The following is a 24,165-nucleotide window of genomic DNA, read 5'->3' on the forward strand; positions in this document are numbered from 1 at the left end:
TTAAGTCTTATCAATGTTTCCCTGAGAACAGGAATTGTGTTTGGTACTCCCATGCACATAGCCTGCATGTAACATCACACCTTCTCCAGAATAAAGACTAAAACAAAAATGTAATCATTTAAAAATTATTTTCTTGTTCCCACTTTCAAGCAAGGAATCATGAGTTTCAGAGATAGTCTAGGCCCCTGAATCTGTATTTGTGTACCCAGGAGTTGCTGATTTCAGGGATGGGAGTTTCAAGGAAAGGGCACAGGGTTTTTTTAAGTCTTGACAATTCCATCCATGGCCCCTTGTAAGTTTTAGAGGTTGTAAAAGATGAATCCTCGGGGTTCTTTTCAGTGACGATGAATTTGTCTGTAGTGAGTCTGTGCGTTCACTGCATTACACTCTTTGTTGGCAGAGAAGCTCAACCACTCACTTGGGACACTAGAACAAGGTCATTTGGAGGGCAGACCTCAGTTTTGGGGCAGATCATACTTACAGGGTTGGCTCTGGAGTCTATCATGTGATACAGCTTCTCCACCTACCTTCTTTTACTACGTTACCCTATAAGAGAGGCTTACCTGTTACCAACCAGTTTCATCATCTACTGTCTGGAGATATGCCAGCAGATACTGGAACAGGGAACATGTCAACAGTGAAAGTTTATTGATTCAGTTTACTTTTAATGATTGATTAGTAGAAAGAGGAACGAGTCCTTAACCAAGTGTGCCTCTCCTTCTCAAAGCCCCAAAATGCATTTAAAAATCTCTTTCAAATATACCTTGTATGTATCCTCTGCCTCATTCGTAACCCTGATCACATTTTGTCCAGTTAGATTGCATCTTTCCTACCTCAGAAAGGCTTACCTGACCTTACCTGACCATGCTAGCAAGGTCTGATCACCACGTTCCATGCACACATTTTAAAGTGGGTGGAATCACTTTGTCTCTGGCCAGCTGCTGCTGGGGAACTTTGTTTTTAAATGGACTGGCCTTAACCTGCCCCAACATACACATGCCCCAAGATGCTCACAGTAAATTTAAATTTATACACTGGAGTCATTACAATTTCTTTTTCAGGAATAAAGGAGGTATGTGCAAGGTCAGAGAGTCTCCTAAAGCAGTTCGGACACATTTCCATGATGTCAGGCCTAAGAGCAGAGCTAAAAGCATTCACAGTCCTCTACTGCCTCCCCCTCCCTGCTAAAAAAATGCAAAAGATGCACCTTTGCTGTTAGGAAAGCTCCTCATTGCCTTTTGGACAACTTTAACTTCAAGTCCATTGGAGTAGGGTCATTTAAAAATAGTCTATATACCACGCTTCATGAAAAAGTTTAGTTAGCCAAACTGAACAAAATTAGTGATGGAAAAAATAAGGCAGATGTATATTACATCAGAATAACTGCCGCACAAAAAATTTCATCATCACGTTTTCTTGATTGGCCAAAGAGCAGTATTTCTGAAAAATTGTACCGTATTAATTTGGGATACTTTCTTAAAAGTTTTATTTTTTAAAGACTTCAATTTAGGAAAACCATGTTTAAAATGTATTGACTTCAACTCGTACCTAGTGCGCTATAGGAAATAACACATTTCCCTTAATGAAATGTCCAGTTACTCCTAATTTTTAAAATTTCATCACTTCTTTTCTCTTAATGAGAAGGCTGAACTATCTCACCTAGCTGAATTTATCAGTAGTTCATGCTTGAAAGAGAAAAGGTTCTGCCCTATGTTGGGGGCTGGGTTCCCAAAAGCAGCAGGTGTGCTGATGGAAGACAGATGAGCTAATCTGTTCACCTGAACCCTTTCTGTCATGTTCAATTTAGACTCAATCTTCAGAAACACAACCTAAAAGGTCTAAGGCAAATAGCAGCTAGGAAACACAGCCCCAAGTCAGAGACCCTGTCCCTGACTCCAGAGAAGCAAAAATACTCTATGGTTTCCTCACCATTTGTTTTTGGAAACATAATATTATGGGGGGGAGGTGGAACTTTATTGTTATTAAAATCATCTTTTGGTAAGAAAGGTGATTAAATTTTTCTAAGACCCTTAGCCTTTGCTATAACTGTTCAGTTAGGGTAGTGTTAGCACTGCGCTTGTTAATTCAGAATCTAGTTTATGAAACTGATTATCTTTTTAAAGCAACACATTATCCCTGCTCACAAAATGTCATAGTATTACTAGAAATGAGGTTATCATATTATATTGCAATTATCACTTAAATATCTGTGCTGCCTACCAGGAAATATAAGCTCTTCAATGTCAGGAGTTACTCCTTTTTAAAAAAAATCATGGTTCATAATACGGCATTTGAAACATGGTTAGCATTCAATAAATATTTATTATTGCTGTACTTACCATTAAGCTATGCTAGTAGATATCAACTATTGAGTTCTTATCACAAAAGAGCATTGTGCTCAGCTCTTTCCATACACTGTCTAATTTAATCCCTTTATGGCATCCCTATGGGACAGGTATTACCACCCTTTATTCATAGGTGAGCAAACAAGGCTTAGTAAGGTAGATAATTGCTCCAGATCATCCAGCTGTGTAGGGAAGATACAGGCTTCCATCCAGGGCCACCCAACTCCAAACAGGCATGTCCCTAAATGCTACACTAAACATCCATGAACGTCCATGACTCTGAGGACTAGCTCTCTGTACTATCTGTAATCAAAATCAGCAAGTGTTATAGTAATAACTTCAGAAACACTGTAATAGACAAAAATCTGCATCAAATGTCTTAGTAATGAGCCTAATATTCACAAAACTTTTCATAATCCCAAAGAGAGATGAAAAAGTATATTCCCAATAAAACACAGAGATGAAAAGGCACAACTCGAAAAGTAAAACATTGTAAAACTTCACTGTAATTTGAGAATAAATGAAGAGAGTAGATGACGAAGGTATTGAAATAAAGCGAGCTCATCTATAAAGCACAGATATCGAGGACAACCTTACAACTAATTTCAAATGAATAAAAACTTAATTAAACAGAAGCTTCAGTATCTACATAATGTTTGGACTTTGCCATTTAAAAGCAGCATTTCATTTTCTGCATCATTAGAAACTGCATTTTGAACACATTCAGGATTTCACAGCTACAATACTAGAAATGTTTATTCCAATTAAATGTTACAATTACTCTACTGTGTATTCTCCTCCTCTATTTCTTCCTATTTCATCAATTTCTTTTTAAAAATTGTGTAAGTCATGCAGTTTTTGAAACTCACCATCTTACAATGACTTTTATTCTTAAGTATGTCAGATCGACATTTGACTCGATGTGAGTTTAAGAACACTTTCTTCTACGTATTTAATCAATCACTTGTCCTGAAAAGACTAAAGCATGTACATCAGAACTGTATCTTCTTTTTTAAAGCATGCAGCTGTCTTTGTCAAAGCATTGCATCTTTTCAAGGAAATGTCAGCAATGTTATTCTTGGGCCTCCTTCTGCCCAAGAGGCCAAGAAGGGATGAACAATGAAGCCAACAAGACACTTAATCAATAGCAGTCACAGCACCATTTTTGATCTTCCAGAATCTTCATTTTCAATGAGGTTTACATCATTAAAGTAAGAAAACATGACCGTCAATCTCCATTGGCTACAAGTGGTGGACAGAAAAATAAATTTGACTGCCATAAAAATAATGATGCAGCTGTGTGCTTTAAACCTTTACAAATATATTTTTAGGCTTAAAACCTAGAAGGAAGACAGACATGATGCCTAGAAATAAAAGTACTGATTTATCAGTTCTTTTTCTCATATTCCAGATAGTTGTTTTTTTTTTTTTTTTCCATTTTATAGATGTGGTCTCACTGTGTCACCTAGGCTGGAGTACAGTGGCTACTAACAGGTGAGATTAGGCTCCTGGGCTCAAGCAATCCTTCAGTCAGCCTCCTGAGTGGCTGAACTACTGGTATGTGCCATTGTGACTAGCTCCGCTTCGATTCCTGACAGATCCAATTCTTGCAAAGAAAGGCAATAGGTTTCGATCTAAGTCCTTTAAGATGTTATGAATAACCTATTTGAAATGTATTTATTAGCAGAGGTACCGGTGCCATTGTTTTTGAATGATGTTGACAGATGCCATCTCCAAAATGTGTTCTCACTATGACAGATTTATATGAAAGGAGTAAAAACATCACAAAGCACCCACATAACCCCTTCCCAGGGGCAGAGGCAAGTTTTCTAGGCCCTTAAAGGCTATAACGTTAACTCTAAAGAAAACAGCAAAATTATGGGTTTGAAATTAACTAGACAGCCTTAGAAGAGGACCACTCAACCCAGGAGCCCTGAAACTTAGGCTCTTTCTTTTTTTGAGATGATGTCACACTCTGTCATCCATGCTGGAGTGCAGTGGCACAATCTCAGCTCACTGCAACCTCCACCTCCTGGGTTCAAGTGATTCTCCAGCCTCAGCCTCCGGAGTAGCCAGGATTACAGGCGTGTACCACCATGCTCAGCTAATTTTTGTATTTTTAGTAGAAATGGAGTTTCTCCATGTTGGCCAGGCTAGTCTCAAACTCCTGACCTCAGGGGATCCGCCTGCCTTGGCCTCCCAAAGTGTTGGGATTACAGGCATGAGCCACTGTGCCTGGCTTGAAATTTAGGCTTCTATAATGGTAAATCTGCCCCTGCCTCATCCACCAGAAAACTCAGGTGTCCTTTTGCATGTGTGCAGGCCAGTTCTGAAATAGCTAGGCTGTCTGTTTGGTCTTTTTGTTCCCACAGTGTTCTTTCCCGAGTGCCCGAGGCATTCTGTGTGAGTGTGGTACATGTACCTGCATGTGCCCGGAGGGGTCACGAGATACCAGCTCAGCCAGCAGTGCTCTGGGAACTTTCTGGAAAACTACAGGCGGCCACTTCCACCCAGTGAGGCAGCAGTGAGGGAAATGGCAGGGCAGGAGAAGGGTTTTGATTTGTACACAATTCAGGGAACGCACATGCTTTGTCATTAGGTATATGTTTTGCGTTCTCACACCTAGCTCTATACATTCAAATGCTTTGCTTCTAATCCTTTAGTTTTAGTATTTACTTCAATGGAACATTCATCAGAAATGTAATTAAAAATACTTTTAACAAATGACTGAGATACATGCGTTCCCAGCTCACTTTCAATTACGACAAAAACAAAACAGGCCTTGCCTGGACCATCAGGAGGCTTGAACAGACACACTGAATGCTCAGGGGTTGGAGTGCACAGGAGCCCTAGGGCAGGAAGAAACAGCTGGTAACTTGCCTGAGTTCTGCACTTTCTCTCAAACACCGCTTTCTCACAGGCTGCACACTAACTGCTCCTCCGTGCCTACTTTCCTTCAAAGTGCAGGATGGTGGGGGTGTTGGGGGCAGGCTTTGGCGGGTACCACTTCTGTCTGGGCAGAGTGACCGCTGCATGCCCCTGTCCTGTCGGGTGCAGATCCACGGCCTATCGACTGGGCCATCCCCGTCTCCACCACAGGGACCTGCATGGACTGGGAGTTCATTTCCTTGCTTACTGGGGCCTGCCTTTCCCAGGCTGGTATCTTCTGATAACCAAACTGAGAGGTGGAAGGTATTTGGAAATGCAGATTTAATTATTCATGTGTGGTGAGGCCAACAGATCAGGAGATGACTGCAATTAAAATGACAGTTTGTTATTCACAGTTCCCAATAGGAGGGTCATGCCACATACGGTGGGGGTCACACAGGGAAGCATCAAGGTCGGTCGGGAGGTAGAGGGAGCCAGGGGAAAATGTGGGCAAGAGCCTTTATTGTTTTCCATGGAAGGGAACGGACAAAGATTTGAGTGAGGAGGTTTAGGATTGGCTATTTGGAATAACTTCAGTGGGATTCGGGGCACAGAGGCTGTTCTGAGTTATCTGGTGTGTGTCCTGGATTGATGAGGGCTGGGGACAGGGTCCCAGAGCATAGGAGCCAGAAAAAGGAGGTAGGGTATGGGCTTTGGAGCAGTTGTTTGTGGGTGAAAGTTGTGTTCACAGCAGCAGCAGGCCAGTCTTTTGCTGTCTCTAGGAATTAGCTAGCACTTTAGGGTCAGCGAGGCCCTACGATGTCACAGCTTCAAAAATGCAGAATAAAAATACATGATTAACACAGGAGGGAACAAGCAGCAGGCAGGTGAGCATTACAGCCTCCAGCAGAGGCAGCCGGAGTCCTGCCCGGCCTGTCAGGATGCTGAGGCTGAGGAAGACAGACGCCTCTCACCCCTGCTGCAGGTGTGGGCGGGAGGGTGACTGAACTTTCCACTTTGGTCCTGTGACAAACGGAGGACAGCTGCAGGTTTCACCCAACACCAAGCAAGCAGACCCAACCTTACTGTGGGAGGCGATACTACCTCACTGTACAGATGAAGACACAGAGGTTCAGAGAGTGTCGAAGCACTTCTCCCCAGGTCCCACAGCTAGTATTTGGTAGAGCCAGGATTGTCTCCATTTTCTCTCTCAGGCCCTGGGCTTAAAGCCTACCACCTTTTGAAGGTCCCGCACAAATGTTTGAGACTTTTAGAGGGAAAATATATGGGCCACAAAATAAAAAGAGAAAGTAATAATGTCAAAATTAATGTTTAATTAAATGTCTAAAAACATATTAAGCCATTTTTATCAACTGTTATATTTAGTTTTCATTACAAAATTCATTACACTTGAAAATAATATGTAGCTTAGATATTTTCCCCACATTCTAAGAATTCTTGAGTTTGCCTAATGATTACCGATAAGCCAACTATAAATTAAATGAATTACTCACAGTGAACTCCAAAAGCAAAATTATAAAAACCCTTTACAAAGTTTAAAGAATTTTTTTACCTGTTGTATTTAATATAGGATGTGAGTCTATTTTCATCTGTCTTGCAGGATGGGGTGGGGCCTTTGAAAGGAAGCAGGCCTCCTGTTTCAGAGGTCTTCAAAGGGCCCTGCCTGCATTGGCCTGCTCCCAAATCCCAGCTCCTTCCACTCACTCCCTCCCCAGCAATACAGCCCAATAACACTCAGATGGCTTTAGAGACTGGAGAAGAACATCAATGAATACTATTTGATTTTTATAAATTGAGAGGGGCTAGACACCGAAACTTCCAAATACCTTTATCATTATTCTCAAATTCCGACTTGAAATTTTTATCTATCAGTACTTAAGGGACTCAGATACTAAGAATCTGGGTTCAGACTACTTGAGTTTACATCCTGTTCTGCCACTTTCTAAGTTTTGAGGCTCCGCGTATCTGAATCACAATCTGTAAACTGGGGCTAATAACCACCCTCTCTCATGGATTGGTGGTGGAAATTAAGCGAGACGAGTAGTTATGGAAATTAACCCATTTATGCCGGAGATTGCAAAGTGTGTGTGTGTGTGTGTGTGTGTGTGTGTGTGAGAGAGAGAGAGAGAGAGAGAGAGACAGAGAGAGAGAGAGAGAGAAATCAGACCTTGGCAATGACCTTGAGCAGTAGGATATAAATAACTCCCACAAGCTTAGTGTTCCAATAATGGAACAGTAGGCGTAAATGGGTTAAACAGCATGTTCCTCACAAAGCGCAGAAAAATACACATTGATACGACACCTGGATTCCTTTTTTGAAAAAAAAAGAAAGGAAAAATAGAATATTTATAGCTATATGTGCATCTGCTTAAAGAAAACTCTAGAAGGACACAAAGATAAAGATTATACTAAATATAGCTATGGTGGGTTGAATGCTGAGGAAAGATATAGTGGAAAAAAAGAGACTAGATAGGGAACAAGGGGTGACACAATTCCATTATGTGGTTTAAAATACTGTTTATGGCCAGGCACGGTAGATCACGCCTGAAATTCTAGCACTTTGGGAGGTCAAGGCGGATGGATCACGAAGTCAGCAAACCGAGACCATCCTGGCTAACACAGTGAAACTCTATCTCTACTAAAAATACAAAAATTTAGCTGGGTGTGGTGGCATGTGCCTGTAGTCCCAGCTGCTCAGGAGGCTGAGGCAGGAGAATCCCTTGAACCCAGGAGGCGGAGGTTGCAGTGAGCCGAGGTTGCACCACTACACTCCAGTCTGGGATACTGAGCAAGACTCCATCTCAAAATCTATATATATTATTTACATTAGAAACATTACTTATTCAGAAGGGAGGAAGGGAGGGAGGGAGGGCGAGAGGGAGAAGGGGAGGGAGGGAGGAAGGAAGGAGAAAGAAGAAAGGAAGGAGGGGGAAAAGGAGGCAAAAAGAAAAGGGAGAAAGGAAAGAAGGAAAGAAGGAAGGAAGGGAGGAAGGAAGGGAGGAAGGGAGGGAGGGAGGAAGGGAGGGAGTGAGGGAGGGGGGAGAAAGGGAGTAAGGGAGGGAGGGAGGGAGGGAGGGGTGGTATCTGGTACTTCATCAGCATTCTGGTTGCTTGACGTTTTTTCTGATTAGTGTCAGGAAAATATCTTTTAAATGCTTAATTACATAATACATAGGTGTATGCTTTTAGAAACATCATACAGTACAAAAGTACAAGATTTAAAAATTTAAATCCCTCTTTACTTCTGCATCAGTGTGTACCCAGGTCCAAAATTAACCAATTATTAATAGCTTTGCGTGCCATTATTTAAAAATAAAAATGGGACCGTGCTATGTACTGGTGTGGGAGTTGCCTTTCATTGAGCACTTCTTGAGGCCCTTTCACCACCAGCACACATAGACTGGCTCCATTTTGTGTAACTGACACATGAGAAACCACACCATGATTATCCACTATTGAACTTCTTCCCTATAAGAAAGTGCTGGGGTTGTTGACAGTTTTTGTGCATTATGAGTTAGTGCATGAGCATGGCTATTTCTGCTGGATATCTTCTTAGTGTGGAACTTCAAGCTTGATGGCTCACAGTTTCAAATTATATAGATTCCACTGATCTACACTCTGCACAGACAATGCCTGTATCCAATCCCACCAACAAGGTGTTTCCCACACTTTGGAAAGAGTTAATATAAAAATCATGTAAACATTTTTACTGTGTTTTTTTAAGTTGAACTGCCTTTCAGCAACATAGAGTAGAAGCATGTCTTTGATTTTAAAAAGATGACATGCTGAAATTTAGATATGCTAAAGTGCAGAGATATTCTTGTGGAATAGGGCAGAGCCTTCCCTTATGTATTATTGAACTGCATCTATTTACATAACCTTCTGAAGTCAGTTTTATAAGGAGGCCACCAGGCTCACGGCAAAGAGGATCTTACCCCTGATAAAGGCTGACCTCTGACACTGCACAGCCCCTCACGGGCGTGCCAGCCACAGTGAGCATCCGGGCTATGCTCTCCATCCTTGCTGATAGAACAGAGAGAGCACACAGCAGGGACTCAGTGGGAGTGATTTAAAGTACTGAACTGAAGAAAGGAATAAATCATACTTGCACATTCTCCTTAGCTGCTTCCACAGTTATAAAAAGCTGACTCAGCCAGGCGCAGTGGCTTATGCCTGTAATCCCAACACTGGGAGGCAGAGGTGGGCAGATCACCTGAGGTCAGGAGTTTGAGACCAGCCTGGCCAACACGGTGAAACCCTGTCTCTACTAAAAATGCAAAAATTAGCCAGGCGTAGTGGTACACACCTGTAGTCTGGGAGGCTGAGGCAGGAGAATCAGTTGAACCTGTTAGGCAGAGGTTGCAGTGAGCCGAGATTGTCCCATTGCATTCCAGCCTGGGTGACAGAGCAAGACTCTCTCTCTCTCTCTCAAAAAAAAAAAAAAAAAAAAAAAAGCTGTCTAATTTTTCTTTTTCTTTTTCTCCCCTAAATTTCAATGCAGAAACTGGCAAACTCAAGAAAACTCTGTCCACCTTAAGTTTCTGGACAAGTAACTAGGGAGGCCCAAATCGGATGTATAATAAGTAGGGCATCTAAATGACATTGTAAATTTGTATCAAACTGTGTAATATGGAATGAACCAAACATTCCGTATTGAGGAGTTTCCTACCACTCTCAGGGGCCTCTGAAGCTTCCCCATCTAAAGACTCACCTATGATCCCCAAATTCCAGAAATACAAAAAGCCATCCTGACCCACTCCCATGCTGCAGCCACCTGTTCATAAGACCACTCCTGCCACTTCTGCAGGAGTCTCTGGTTCTTGGAGTATTTTCCCAGGTCAGTGCCTGATGCCTTTTGCATAAACTTTCACCCAAGAACCTATCGGAAGTTTCCATCTGAAGTGAAGCAGATATAAGTCAAACAACTCTAAATTTCTAGTGAAGATGTTTCATTTGATCATTTATTTCCCTGTCAAATGCATTCTTATTCAGTAGTTCTCTCTCCACCTTCCCAGGTGTTCATGAACTGTTTCGCAAGTACACCCTGTAAATTTCAAAGAAATGGTTTACTTTTATTAGTTACTATATATTATTTTTTAAATTGTATTGTAAAGGCTTATTTAAAAACTGAATGATAGTTGGTTACTTTATCTACTAAAGTTAAATCAAATCGATATTTGCTACAAAATAAATAAAAGGTGAATTCAACTAATTTACCATAATTATGATGGCCATTTTGGGACAACAAAGACCAATATTTAAACTGTACTTCAGGACTTTTTATTCAGCAATAAGTATAAGACAAACTGGATGGTAAGCATATATACTTTGAAATTTCATTTTCAGTCACGTGCAATTAATCTGAAAATAAAACAACCCCCTGCTCCCATTCTTTCCCCCTAACATGTCATTCCAGCCTGATTTTCATAGAATCTTAGGAATGAAATAGAGTCACACGGACAGTGGCAATCAAGCCGCCTCAGACTTACTCACAAGGTCTCTCTGGCCAGGGTCTACTCATCCTTCGGTGCAGACCTGCTCTGACCTCTGCTAATGTTGGTCATCTCCTCACATCGACCTCCCACTGCCCACACCTGACCGCCGCTTCAGACTTCTTTTCGCCCCTTGCAAGGCCTCTGCTGAGGATTTCAGTGCCTGTTTCTAACTTCTTTCCAGTTCTGGAGAACTCAGTGTCTAGACCACTTCTGTTGGTCCTCATTTACTTACTGTGTTATATCATCATTTGACAGTCCTTTCTGATGAGATCCTTTAGGAGTGAGACACACATATATTGTTTTATTTGACCAGTAAGGTAATGAATATGTAGTTGGCAAATGCCAATAAATTCTGAATTGAAATATTTAGTTGATAAAAAGATGTAGGCATAGCAAATGACTTTTATACACCTAAGAGCCCCAGAACCCTAATGCAAAATTATAATCTGCCAGTTTAATAAAAACACATTAATTGTGAATTGGTAAGAAGAAACAAAGCTTCTCAAGTGATTAACCACTGAAAAATGCTAAAGGCCTCATCTGATAAGCTGGGTTGACAAGCCTTAAGGCTTTCCAAAGTCTAGCTCTCCCTGTAATTTCCACCAAGTACCCGACAAAGTTAAATGAGAACCACAGAAAAAAATGTAGCTGTTTCTCTTGCTTCCTGTTAAGAGAAGTGTTTGCAGAGTGGGAGATTCCTGAGCGCTCATTCCCTTAGTTTCTGCTTTAGCTTCTTAAAGAATGGACATTTTCCCCTAAAGGATCTTCAAACTAATAACCACTCCCACTTGCTGGGCACCCTCCCTGTGTGCAGCTCAGTGCCAAACGCCCTACGGGATCACCTCACGTTACCATCACGCCAGTCGTATGGGCCAGGTTCTCCACAGGGACACTGAGGCACCGAGAGAGAGTGGGTACCATGATGCCATCTCACAGCCATGTCCTTGCCCTGCTGCCAGGCTAGCTCTTGATGCTGACCACAGCTCTCCAAGCCCATCGCCTAGGAGAGGCTGTCAGTGCAAACTTCAAAAACAAGCTCTTCCTCAGGAAAAGTGCTTCTGTGAGCCACTGGATCTGGGGTACCGTCTCCTTTTCCACCTTCTTCTCTGATCCTGGCATGCATCACAGTCTTGTCCTCAGTGCTACACTTGCCCATGCTGACACTCGGGGCTGCCAAGGGTCACCTCTGGCCCCCCCGCTGCACCTGGATAGGGAGGGAGCCCATTCCCCAGGAAGCCTCTTGCGGCCATTCATTCAGCTCACCTCCTGCTACCAGACCAATTTTTCAATCATACATTTTCATCTCAGCATAAAATTCGAAGATAGCCGCCATGCCTTCAGGCCCAACATCCAAAGCTCCACTGCCTGGGGCTCTCGCTTTGGCCAATGCTGCCTCCCACTCTGCTCTGCCCTCACAGGGCCCGTCCTGCCTCCTCCCCGCCAGCAGCCTAGCCTCTTTCCTGCTTCCTGTCCTCCACTCTTTCCTCCCACTCTTTCCTCTGCTTATGCTAATCTCACCTTCAAAACCAAGACCACTGCAAATGTCATGTTTCTGCTACAGCCATTCTCACAGGGCTGGGCACACAGGTGTCTTTACTAAGTACCTGTGGATTTGACATGTCTGGATTTTGGCAACACAAATGGAATGCAAAATGCTGAATACATAAGAAAACAAAAATGCCCACTTCTGAAAAAAATACTGTTTCCTTCTTTCACGCCACATTCACAAACGTATACAAGTTCTTCCAATTCTCCTAATCTTGGCAAGCTTAAACTACAGTTTTCTGAAACAAAGGTCACTTGCTCAGCTACAGATAAATAAAAATTCACAAGCATCTCCAGGAAAATCAATACAGGTACTAAAAAATCTAAGTTGATAATAAATTTCAGTTCCCCTTGCACATAGCTCAGGAATGTCACTATTTACTGAAACCACTGTAATATCAGGTATTTCAGAAGAGCATTGATTTTGCCACTCAAGTGTGACTAAAGGGATAAATAAACTGCTCCTGGGGTCAATCGATCCATTTATCTTCACTGGTATTTTATAAAAAGTCAAAGTAGCATAAACTTTGATAAATAAATGTTATCATGAAAGAAGTACTGCTGACATAAGGATTTGAAGGAAAAAAGAACAGACAATTCTGCTACCTGAAAGCCACACAATTGGCTTCACATTTTGGTAGTTTAGTAGTAGTTACCCACATAGAAACATTCTTTTTCATCTTGTCCGCATAATCCATGCGGCCACGTCAAAGTTGGAGCCGCACGGCCAAGAAACAGAGGGGCAAAAGTCAAGTCCTAATGAAATACAAAGAAAGGAAATAAAAATATTTTCCGCCTTACTAGAAAGTAACTGCTGGGGTCTCCAAGGTAGACATATGTCTCTGGATATTTTGAAGGTGCGTCTGGAAATGGCAGAACTGTTTAGCCTTAGAAAATCAGGATGGTGTGCACTCTGAAGTGGCTTTTGAGGGCTTTATTGTTAAACCATGCTGCACCAGTAACCACTTAACTGCATTGCAATGATCCCATAAAGATTTCGATGCAAGGCCACGGGGAGCTCGCAACATTGTGGCTGTAACAGGATATTAAGGCTTCAGAAGAATTTTAATTCAAGTGTAGGAAACGTGGGAACCCTGGGAAGAGGCTATAACTTACCATGAGAAATTATACTGGCAAGGTTTTACTGCAGTTGTATGGAGACAGTATTACCATCTCGTGATGAAACAAAGTGATGATGATGAAAGTACACGAGTTGATACTGTAATTTCAGCTCAATAAAGACTTCGCTTAAATTACCATACCCCAGGGGAACACACAGCTTTCAGGATGCAGAGACTGTTAAAGATCAGAAATTTGGTTTGGGTCACCTCTAAGAGGGCTCTTAAGCTTTAAAACATTTCCCATTCAAATATGTAGTTCTTAGATTCAGGCCCACCTCCACTCTCCTTCTCAGTGACCACACAGGACTCATTCAGAAGATCCTTATTTTTCTTCTTGCCTTCACACAGACCACTGGACCACTGCTGCCTTCAAAGACCCCTGCCCAGAGCGACGTTTTTTCAGTTTCCTATTGGAGGAAAGCCCACTCAGCATTTGGCAAGGCGGCTAAAAGGGCTGTATCTCCAGTGGGCTGGTGCAGTGCCCAGTAGGACACAGTGGGCCCTGGATACAATGGCATTTACTGACTGGAAGTGTCTGGGTGGCCAGACCAGGCCTGGGATTCTCTGAAGGTCACAGGATGTTGGCAATGTGGTTCTAGCAGCTGCTAGAGCTACTCTGGGCAAGAATAGAGCAGTAGCCATGGGTACAGTCAAAGGGGGAAATGCCCATGACGAAAGGCTGTCTGGCAGCTTTGGATGATCTCCACCAAACAGGTCTGGCTCCATTCCGTGACGGCAGGTTGCTAGAAAGAGTCCACAGAGTGAACAATGCTCCTCATTTTCCTCCTCCTTTAATAAAGCGCCTCAAGTGCAGGATAAGCCACAGGCTTGTAAAAATTCAGGTCCCCTCCAATGGTACGTCACTCATGTCTTTTGAAGAAACAGACTGTGTATGTGCATGTGTGTGCATGCATGCAATCTGGCTAGGAACACACTGCTAAACGTCTCTGATATCACAGCACTAAAGAAATAAGGTGAAGTTATCTTTGATGGGATGTCTCTTGTCTCTTTTCTACCCCTCAATTCTTCTGAGGTGTCCTGGAGTCTCTGAAAATACCTCCCCACAGCATCATGTTTGCGTATTTTAAGCCTCCTCTTTCTCTACCATGGATCTCCTCTACATATGAATTATTTAGTTTGGCTATAGAAAATCTAAACGTCACTGCAGCTTTGTCTGGGTGCTTGGGCTGTGCAGCAATCTGTTTCTCCCACTATTCAGTGGGTTCTGCCAACCCTGCTGGCACTACTAAACCATTGCCCTCCTTTCTCTTCACAGCCAAAAGGACACCTCCAGTTAGAAGAAACTCATTATTGTGACCCCAACCTGCTACTCTTCAGGTGTTCACTATTTCAGAGAATGGTTGGCACCTCCACCCTTCCCACTGGCCAAACTGAGAATCTGGGGCTCAGCCTCTCCTCCCTTCTCATTTCACCCCCATCCAATGCATCCTCCAGTCTTTCTGAAGGGCTGTCTTCTCTGGAGACTCCGCTCCATCCCTGCAGTACCGAGTCTAATGCACGCTTCCACTCATTCTTATCAAATTGCTGGAGTCACCTCTCTGCATCTGCTCTTTCTCCAGTGGGTTTCCCTCGCTGCAGTCACAGGGATGTTTCTAAAACACCAATCTGATCATGTCGCTCCCTGCTTGAGACACTTTGATGGCTGTGCCCCTAGAACAGAAGGCCAACTGCTTGTCACAGCTAAGAAGGCATTTCATGACTGAGCCCACAGTCATCTCTTTCAGCTCCTGTCACAATTCCACATTCGGCCTCTTTCCACTCTCACCCACACTTCAAGGCTTTGCAAATGTTTTTCCCTCTGTGCCTCCTTTGTATCTCTGCTTGGATATAATTTTCTCCTTGCTGTGAGGCAGAGGTCCCTCCTGGGTGCTCCCATAGAACCCCTGTGTATAGGTGAATACTGTTCAAGTATAGATATTTGACATATTTGGAAGTAGATTTGCTTATGACTGCTTAAACTTTAGGCTCATGGGCTTTAAAACAATACAAACTTTAATAAACAGTCTAAATAATTTATAGACCTGAAAATTCTTAAAATCTGGAAGTCACATGCTACAGTTAGTATTGACTTGCTATACATACATGATGAAGAAAACAGTTCTTTTTAATGGACAAACTAAGCATTTGTTTAAAACCAAGGAGGGATACATTCTGATTTCCAGTGTGCGACTCTTCTGAATAATGTTTTAAATGCATAAATACACAAGTACACACACGCACGTGCACACTCACTACATGCTTAGGCATATTCAGCAGAATTGAACTGTCAACTCAACTCAGTGCAGGTGTCCCTCATCAAGGCAAGTGTCCCTCATCAAGGCAGGTGTTCCTCATCAATGCAGGTGTCCCTCTTCAATGCAGGGGTACCTCATCAATGCAGGGGTACGTCATTTTACATGGTAGACATTCTTTTAAAGTTGCATGTCAACTCAATTTTTGTGAATCGAAGTTGATTTTAAATCTCCTATTTGAGCAAATTCTAGGGTAATTGTATGTTCAAAGGAAAAAACCACCTCTGAATTTAACCTCCTTGAATAATCCAGACTTTCATAATTGGATTTACTTAAAGCAGTATTGTAAAGCAATTAAATTGATTTTAACGAAGAACAAAACACAAAGAAAAAACAGTAAGATACGTGTATCACATTATACACTGCCAACATCCTACATAATCCAAACACTGAAATGATTAAGCTGTCTGAAAAGCCTCCATGCATAATGATGGAAGAAATATAGGAAAGTTTAGAGTTTATATTCTTCTGAAGCCCATTTTGTCTACTAATTCAAATTTTTCTCCCTCTTTTACTCTCAATTTACAACTACCAAGACACACAGAGCACTCTATATTGAAGCTATTTACCCTCCAGAGGCATAAAAATGAGTTTCATGGAAGACGAACCTCAATCTTCTAAATAAACATGAGTAAGTAAATAGTTTCTTAGGTACACCAGCATATAGGTGTAATATTATTTTGTAACTGTACCCATACACCCTATTTCAAGGATTCTCAGATGCTATCAGTATAAGACAACGACACGTTGTGTGCCACATAGAGAGAAAAACTTCTGCCAACCATATTATGACATATAATGGATTGTAAGACACATTCCAATTTCAGAACTATTAAAATGTGAGAAAATGTGTATCTTTCAATCAATGATATATGGTAACAAACTCTCTTCTGCTTTATCCTCGGCATTTGGAAAAGTGCTTGGCAATAGTAAACACTCTATAAATATTTGTTGAGTACAGGAAAAAATAATAAGTGAATATTCAAAACAATGAAATACATATGCATCTTGCATTTAAGATAATTATAAAATGACTGCTACTGATTAAACGTTTTAAAAAGTAGTAGTTGCTTTATATACCAGATTATCTCTTCTTTAAAATTAGGGTTCAAGAAATTGGAATATAAATAACCTATTTACAGAGTTCCATCAAATAGATAACATCAAGTTTAAGACAAATAAAATCAGATATGAATTGAATGAGATTTTTTTTTTTAAACTAGACGGTGAAAATTTCTGTTATAGTTTGCAATATATTTCTATTTGTCTCCTAGTTGGCTTATATCTCAGGTCTGGGGTGTCTTAATGTTACTGGACAGCCTGGAGGCTTCTGTCTTGAATCACATCTATTTGAATGGAAAATGCCCTGTTTTATCATTGCTAACAACCTGCTGATGCTGCCAATTACAAACCACCTTCCTAAATACGTTACAGTAAGTCCACTCTATTTATCTCCTCTATTCTATCTTTTCTATCTGACATCCTTTTAAGAGATTCCCAGTAGAGAACCCTTTTCTAAACGAAGAAAGAATTCAATAACATCTCATTCCTGCTTAAATTTGCTAAGTTTTAAGCAATCGTTTTATGTATCTTCTTTATTAATTTTATCATTCATCTGAAAACTCTTCCCTTTTCCTCCTCACTTGTTCTGCCTTCCTGGGCTCATGAGTATGAAACTGGAAACTGGATATGTCATTTCTGATAGCTTTACCATCTGACGCTCAGCTGGAAATGGAAGCTACGATTTCCCCAAGCCTTGATCTTCATGTATAAATGCTGGGTCTGTCAGGTCTGAGATAAATCTGTGTCTCCTCTGTGCTCAATACACAATGCAAAACAGGGTCTATGCCCCTGGAGAGTAGCTATGCAAGGACATCATGTTCTGTCTTTAAAGTAAAATGCACATCCTCCCATTAAGTGGCAAATCCTTCATTTCTAAAGGTTGAGTAGGACAGTACTTACAAATGAATTCCACTTGGTTAAATTTAGAGTTCGGGGGAAAAAAAAAGTCCTATCCAAAAATACACTCTGCCTTGGAGCCCTTTTTATCTGATTTTGAATTAATGTATTTACACCCTTTCCTCTCAGTATCTTGTGAGACAAACACCAGTTTGTCTGGTGTTATTTCAGAGTCTGATATTGTTATATCTTGAATACTCTGATTTAGTTTCCTTGCACAGTTATGAATTTACAGGGGCTTTCTTTTTATTGATACACTTTTCAGGGAGGACACTATTGGTAGCTTGCGCGTTTTTCATTTTGTTTCTTATAATCAACCTTACCTTTGCCGCTTCCCCAGACAACCCAGGAGTCCCACCTTTCCTTTTGGGAGAGGGGAAGATGTCCTAAATGAGCATGGCCCGTTCCACAGTCTGTCTCCTTCAAGACTGTCTCTGCAACACTAACATGACCTGTGGGTCCTCTTTTTCAGGGCCTCTTAGGTCTAGAGTTCAAGCCCTTCCCATATTGCTGGTGCCTGCACCCCTCCCCACGGCAGTGCTAGGCTGCTCCGGGATGATGCTCAGGTACTCAGTGGCCCCAGCATCCTGACTTCCCTTTCCTCTGATCTCCCCACTGTTGATCCCACCACTGGCTTCTTCCTCCTCATCCCAGACTTTGTGGACTTCTACTCTGTGGCTGTCACTCCAGCTTTTTCTCCTCCCACTATCTCTACCACCTCTGCCCCGATGATGAGACAGCCCAGAAACCATGCTACCCATGGCGGCATCAAGGGATGTGTTCTTGCTTCCCACAACTTCATGGGAGTGTGATGTTGAGTGTCTGTTCTGGAGGAACTTGCTGCTCTTACTCTCTGTGGAGCCCACATCTTCACAGAGTTGCCCGGGAGATAACTGCTCAGGTTCCTGCTGGCCTAACCCTGCCTGTTTGGGGAAAAGCTTCCAATGAGAACTTGCATAAGAGCTCTCTTGGTCACGGTGACCATCAACACGGAAGCCCAAGGATAGTCACCCATCAGCCTGCCTCAAACTCTCTATTCAAATGCTTCTTGTCTGTCCCTCTGCCCTCCCTTCCTCTTGCTCAGAAATTAAGACTGTATCGTCAGCTACAGTTTCTTATCTTCTTAGATGCCAGTTATTGTAAAATGCCAAGGAGGAACCACACTGGCTTAGTGTTTGTTCCCTTTGCTCTCCTGTGTTTATTCCTAGCTTCCTGCGTTTCTGCGTATTGGTACAAATATAAGGCTTTTGTTTCAATTCTATATTTCAAAAACTATAACAGATATTCATGAGTTTAATTTAACTGTCTACTTACTAGCAGCCATGCTTGTTAAGGGCTGCAATAAACCAACTGAAAAATTAAGCGCTCCACTTCCTCACATCCTAAGCAATACATTATTTTAAGAGTCCCGTCATTAGGAATTCAGTTGGTATGCATACCAGCAGCAGCACATCCTAATGACTTCATTTGGTATTCATACAGATGTTATCATGTATCATGCCCTCCACTGCCATTGGAGAACCCTTCCCATTCGATGTTTTTTAAAAATTCCCTGTGTTTGATAAATAAGCTGATAATCTTTGCTCTGCACAATAAAAGAATATTAAATTCAGGCCTGACTAATGCATAGCTAGAAACATAAAAGAAAAGAAACTTTCAAAGGTCCCAACACCAAAATACTCTGACCTATTCCTAATACTCCAGCCAGCTGATCTTTAGGCATTCTTACATTTCTAGATGCTGTTCTAAATAATGTGAAGATAAAACTCTCTAAATTTAATCTTAAATCTTAAAACATAACAAACCATAACTACCTTTGACTGTTTACTTTTATCATGCCAGATATTCACTTGATTGTCTTAAGAGCCCCATGAAGCCAGCATTTTATGTAGGAGAAAAGTGAAGCAAAGAGGTTAAGGAACACGCTTGGCCACAGAGCGAGGATGTGGCAGAGCTGGGCTTCAGATTCAGGACTTCTCAACTACCAAGTGGGCACTTTGGGACCTATGTGTCAGCCAGCAAAGTAACCCTACCCCTATCTACCTGGGATGGTCAGTTGTACGTGTCAACGAGGCAAGGCCTAGTCCCCAGTCATTCAATCAAACAGAAAGGTTATTCAATCCAGGTGTTGCTGCGAAGGTATTTCATAGAGATGATTAAAGTTGATCATCCAAAAAAAAAAAAAAGTCTACCATCAGTTGACTTTAAGGAAGAGCGTCCTTGACAACCTGGATGGGCCTGATTCAATGAATTAAAAGGTCCTAAGAGCAGAAATGAGGCTTCCCTAAAGAAGAAGAAATTCTACCGGTGGACTTCAGCATCAGCTCCTGACCAGAGGTTTCTAGACTGCTCTTCCTGATGGCCTGTCCATGGCTTTTGGACTTGCCTGATAGTCCCACAATTGTATAAGCCAACATCTTGCAACCAACCAATCAATCAATCTACCTACCTATCCATATTACATACACACACACATCTATGCACATGTCCATATATCTCCTGTTTCTGTTTCTCTGTTGGCGCTCATACTGGTACACCACCGAAGAGCTTTTATTGATGAATGAAGAGCTCTCGGGTGCTAATACTATGCTAGGCACTCTCACCTGTCAATGTACTACAAATCTATATGTACACTACATGCCAGGCAATTACTGAATGAGCCATATTCTTTCCAATCAACCTCCCTCAGCCCCTTAATGAGAAGCAATTTAATTCTAGCAACACACACAGCTATCTCTCCTTTTGTAAGCCAGGCCTCTTTTTATCCTAATGGATGTGGAAAACAACCCTTCCTCTTCATACATCTGAAGCCATTCAAGTGTTTATCATGTCATTGATAAAAAGATGTTAAAATTACGTAAAACCTGTAAGTTGCCTAACACTATGCTAATTCTGTTCTCTGTGTAATTTTATTATGTTACATAATTAACAAGTTCATGCAAAACTCAGTCATTCTACGTGCAAGATTAAAGTGAAGTATCTCGAGTATTACCAAAATATTATTCCTTAGACACCAGTTTAGAAAAGCCTATTCTTCTCTTCAGGTTAAATAACCCACGCTTTCTTAATGCTTCACCGTGAATCACATACCTAGACTTGGAATTACGTCCCTTGCCTGCTGTGGAGCTTGTACTATTCATTTTTTTCTCATTCAAAGTAGCTAACATTGCCTTCGGTCTTGTAGTAAATGATTCTGAATTGTTGAAGAATGCTGCTCTTTGTCTTTGATTTTGTTGTTTTGTTCTTTTGTTCTTTTGAGATAGGGTCTCACTCTGTCACCCAGGCTAGAGTGCAGTGGCGTGATCGATCTCAGCTCACTGCCAACTTCTGCCTCTCAGGCTCAAGAGATCATCCCAGCTGAGCCTCTTGATTACAGGTGTGAGCTACCGTGCCTGGCTGGAATGCTACTCTTAATATAAAACAAACACTATGTTTACTAACCACATTCAGTCTTGGGTTCACTGTATCCTTCTTGTCCCACTACAATCTACCTGCTGATTCTCCCCTTCCAAGCAGAGAGAATCTTGATCCTTTACTGTCAGTCTTGATTCAAGTGAGTAAGTACTGGCCTATGACCATGAGATGCGTACAAACTATCTGGTCTTTCACAAAACTGTCTACCTGATGCCTGTTTCCATTCAAGTGGCTTATGTTTGCCCATTTTCTCCTATTTCCCATAATAAATTTGTATCTGTTTTGGCTATCTCACCTCCTGCCTATTGGTCTAAACCAAAAACTGGTCACCTATTTCCCACTGAACATAGTTTTCAACTTTTCACTCATGTTACTGATCAAAAGATGTATAAAAATGACGTTTTTATGTATAGCAGCAATATGTTCAATCTGAAATGAACTCTGAAATACAAAATGTACTGATTTGGATTGAAAAGAGCATTACTACAATGCTATCCCCTGCCTCAGAGACTACTCACTAAATATTAATTTTATTAAAATGACCATTCAAGAGCAGAAAAGCAGTCTTAATGCCTGATTTGAAAATAAGCATACTTCTGTTTAGCCGATGACAGAAAATAATTCTCCTGTTATTTATTCACTAAGCATTGGTAGTTAACATTTTTATTGCTCATTTGTTTTCACTCCTAAGCAGATTTTTCAGAACTAAACTTGATTAATAATATACTATATTATGTAGTAGCATTTGGATATCATAAAGCATTAAGGAAGGATCTAGATAGAGGATACAAATATGTTCTTCCTCCACTGCTACTGTACTTCATTTTGATCACTGCATGCACAAAGGTTTGCATCAAAAACTTCTGGATAAAAACTGCTAATTATTACAAGGATGCCATAAACAATCTTGCCTTCTGCATCACTGTGCAATAGTGCAAACAGGAATAATGTCTTGGGCCAAAGTGTAAGGAAAAACGTACTTCTCTAAGTTGCTGATAAGTTGATATTTAAGGACAAAATGACTCTCAAAGCCCTTCGAGTTTCTCTTTTAACTTCAGCTGCTAGGAAGCTCAAAGCCTGTCTACAGGCGACTTTTACTTCACAATGTCAGAATTACATTGTGAATTTTGGTAAGTCACCTTACATCCTTTTCTAAAGAAGGATGTATAAACAGCATCGTAGTTTGGAAGACTAAGATAAATGTGATCATTTCGGGAGTTCTGAAGGGCTTTGCTGTTTGGCTCACGTAATTAGAGCTAACATTAGACACTTCTCCAAACAGGAAATTAGGACTCTACAATTCCTTCCCTCCTATCCAAGGTTACTCTGACATTTGGTGAAGTTTAACTGAAGAATCTTAGAAGAAAGCTTTTACATAAATGCTAAGGAAGGCATAAAAAATGCTTTTGATTTGTGCACACATGCAGTATAAAAACCCAGTGCAGCATCTGAGTCAGAGCTGCTAGGATGTGGGCTTCCTGGGGTGGAGCATCTTAGTCCATCTATTCTGTCAGCTGTCAGATGCTTTCCTTTTGACAGTGGATTGACCTGTTCTGTAGGAAATGTGGCACTATGAATCTTCATGACGTTGCATGTGGCTACCAAATATATTTCAATCATTGTTTGATCTATTATTTCTATGTGTTATTCTTTATGAGACTAAGCACATACCAAAATTTAGTACAAATAGAAGATTTTCATAAGAAAAAGATTTTTCTCAAAAACTTTGTACAAACAACTGGAATTATGGACTAGGTGCCTCAATAGATTCAACTGGTTTTACTGAACATTTGTGCCCATTTAATAACTTGAATTTTTTGGCCAGGTGCGGTGGCTCACGCTTGTAATCCTAGCACTTTGGGAGGCTGAAGCGGGTGGATCACCTGGGGTCTGGAGTTAAAGACCAGCCTTGCCAACATGGTGAAATTCCATCTCTACTAAAAATACAAAAATTAGCCAGTCATGGTGGCGTAAACATGTAAACCCAGCTACTCAGCAGGCTGAGGCAGGAGAATCACTTGAACTCAGGAGGTGGAGGTTGCAGTGAGCTGAGATCGCACCGCTGCACTCCAGCCTGGGTGACAGAGTGAGACTCCATCTCGTGGGAAAAAAAAAAAATTTGCACTTTTTATGCTGATTAACAGGCAGTACAAAGGATGTGGGTCCAGCTGCTGTCACAGGCTCTGACCCCTTTGACAAGGAAAGTTCCAAGTAGGAAGGTTCCGTAGTCATTTGGGATTTCCAGTGCCCTAGGACTCCTAACGAACTTTACTGATCAACACTTAAACGGCAAAGAAATGCAGATTGTAAATGCAGGTGTATCACTTGCAAAATGTTCCTTTGAAAAACTAAGCACTCGTCTCAGCAGCTGCCATCATCTCCCTGAAAGGAGGCTCAGTGGTAACTGACTGTCAGCCCAGAGACTGCATAGAAAGACTTGTACCAAAAACATGTGCACCACAGAGAGAAAACCCACTACCTGTGCCAGGTGTTACAGAACTCTGTGTTGTTATGCTATAATGCGAAATTTCAAACGAGCTGAGTATCTGCAAAGCAATTTAACATTTTAAAAGCTCTAGGTGGTAAAGGTTAACTGCCCTGGTGATTCATCTGGACTGTCTTGTTAAGAGTGGCAGAATTTACAAGCACAAAATAATAGCTGGCAGGGAAAAGTACCCGAATGAAAGAGAGGAAGAGAATCCATCTACAGCCAGGACACCAAGCCTCAGAAACAGGATTCCTTGGCATGTGGAAGTAATTCAGAGATCAATGGGAGTAATATATTGCTCTTTAGCCCAAAGGAGAACAAGGCTACATTCACATGATTAAGGAATAGTTGAGTCCTGATTTCTACAAGAGATTAGCCTATAAAGGAAGACTGTTCTATTTATTAACATAAGAACCTAGCATTATTAGAGGCTTAGGGCAAAAATCTACTGTGACCCATGGGAAAATATTTGCCCAGAAACTAACAATCGTTTTACAGTTAGCTAAAGTTTTATGCTTGATGACAAACATAGTCCATAAATGCCACTTGATAATTTGCATTGGCAAAAACTAGCCAAAAGTCACACTTGGGGCATAT

At 41.4% G+C, this 24,165-nt stretch overlaps 1 protein-coding gene across 7 annotated transcripts in view; it reads right to left on the reverse strand.

The window, feature by feature from the left end:
• The window catches only part of AFF3 (ALF transcription elongation factor 3), a 565,049-nt gene that overhangs the window by 349,404 nt on the left and 191,480 nt on the right, over positions 1-24,165 (reverse strand). The gene's annotated exons all lie outside the window — the stretch shown is intronic.

This window comes from Aotus nancymaae, unplaced genomic scaffold, assembly GCF_030222135.1.
Source record: "Aotus nancymaae isolate 86718 unplaced genomic scaffold, 86718_ANA_hifiasm-v0.15.2.pri h1tg000131l, whole genome shotgun sequence".
In the NCBI taxonomy this organism is placed as follows: domain Eukaryota; kingdom Metazoa; phylum Chordata; class Mammalia; order Primates; family Aotidae; genus Aotus; species Aotus nancymaae.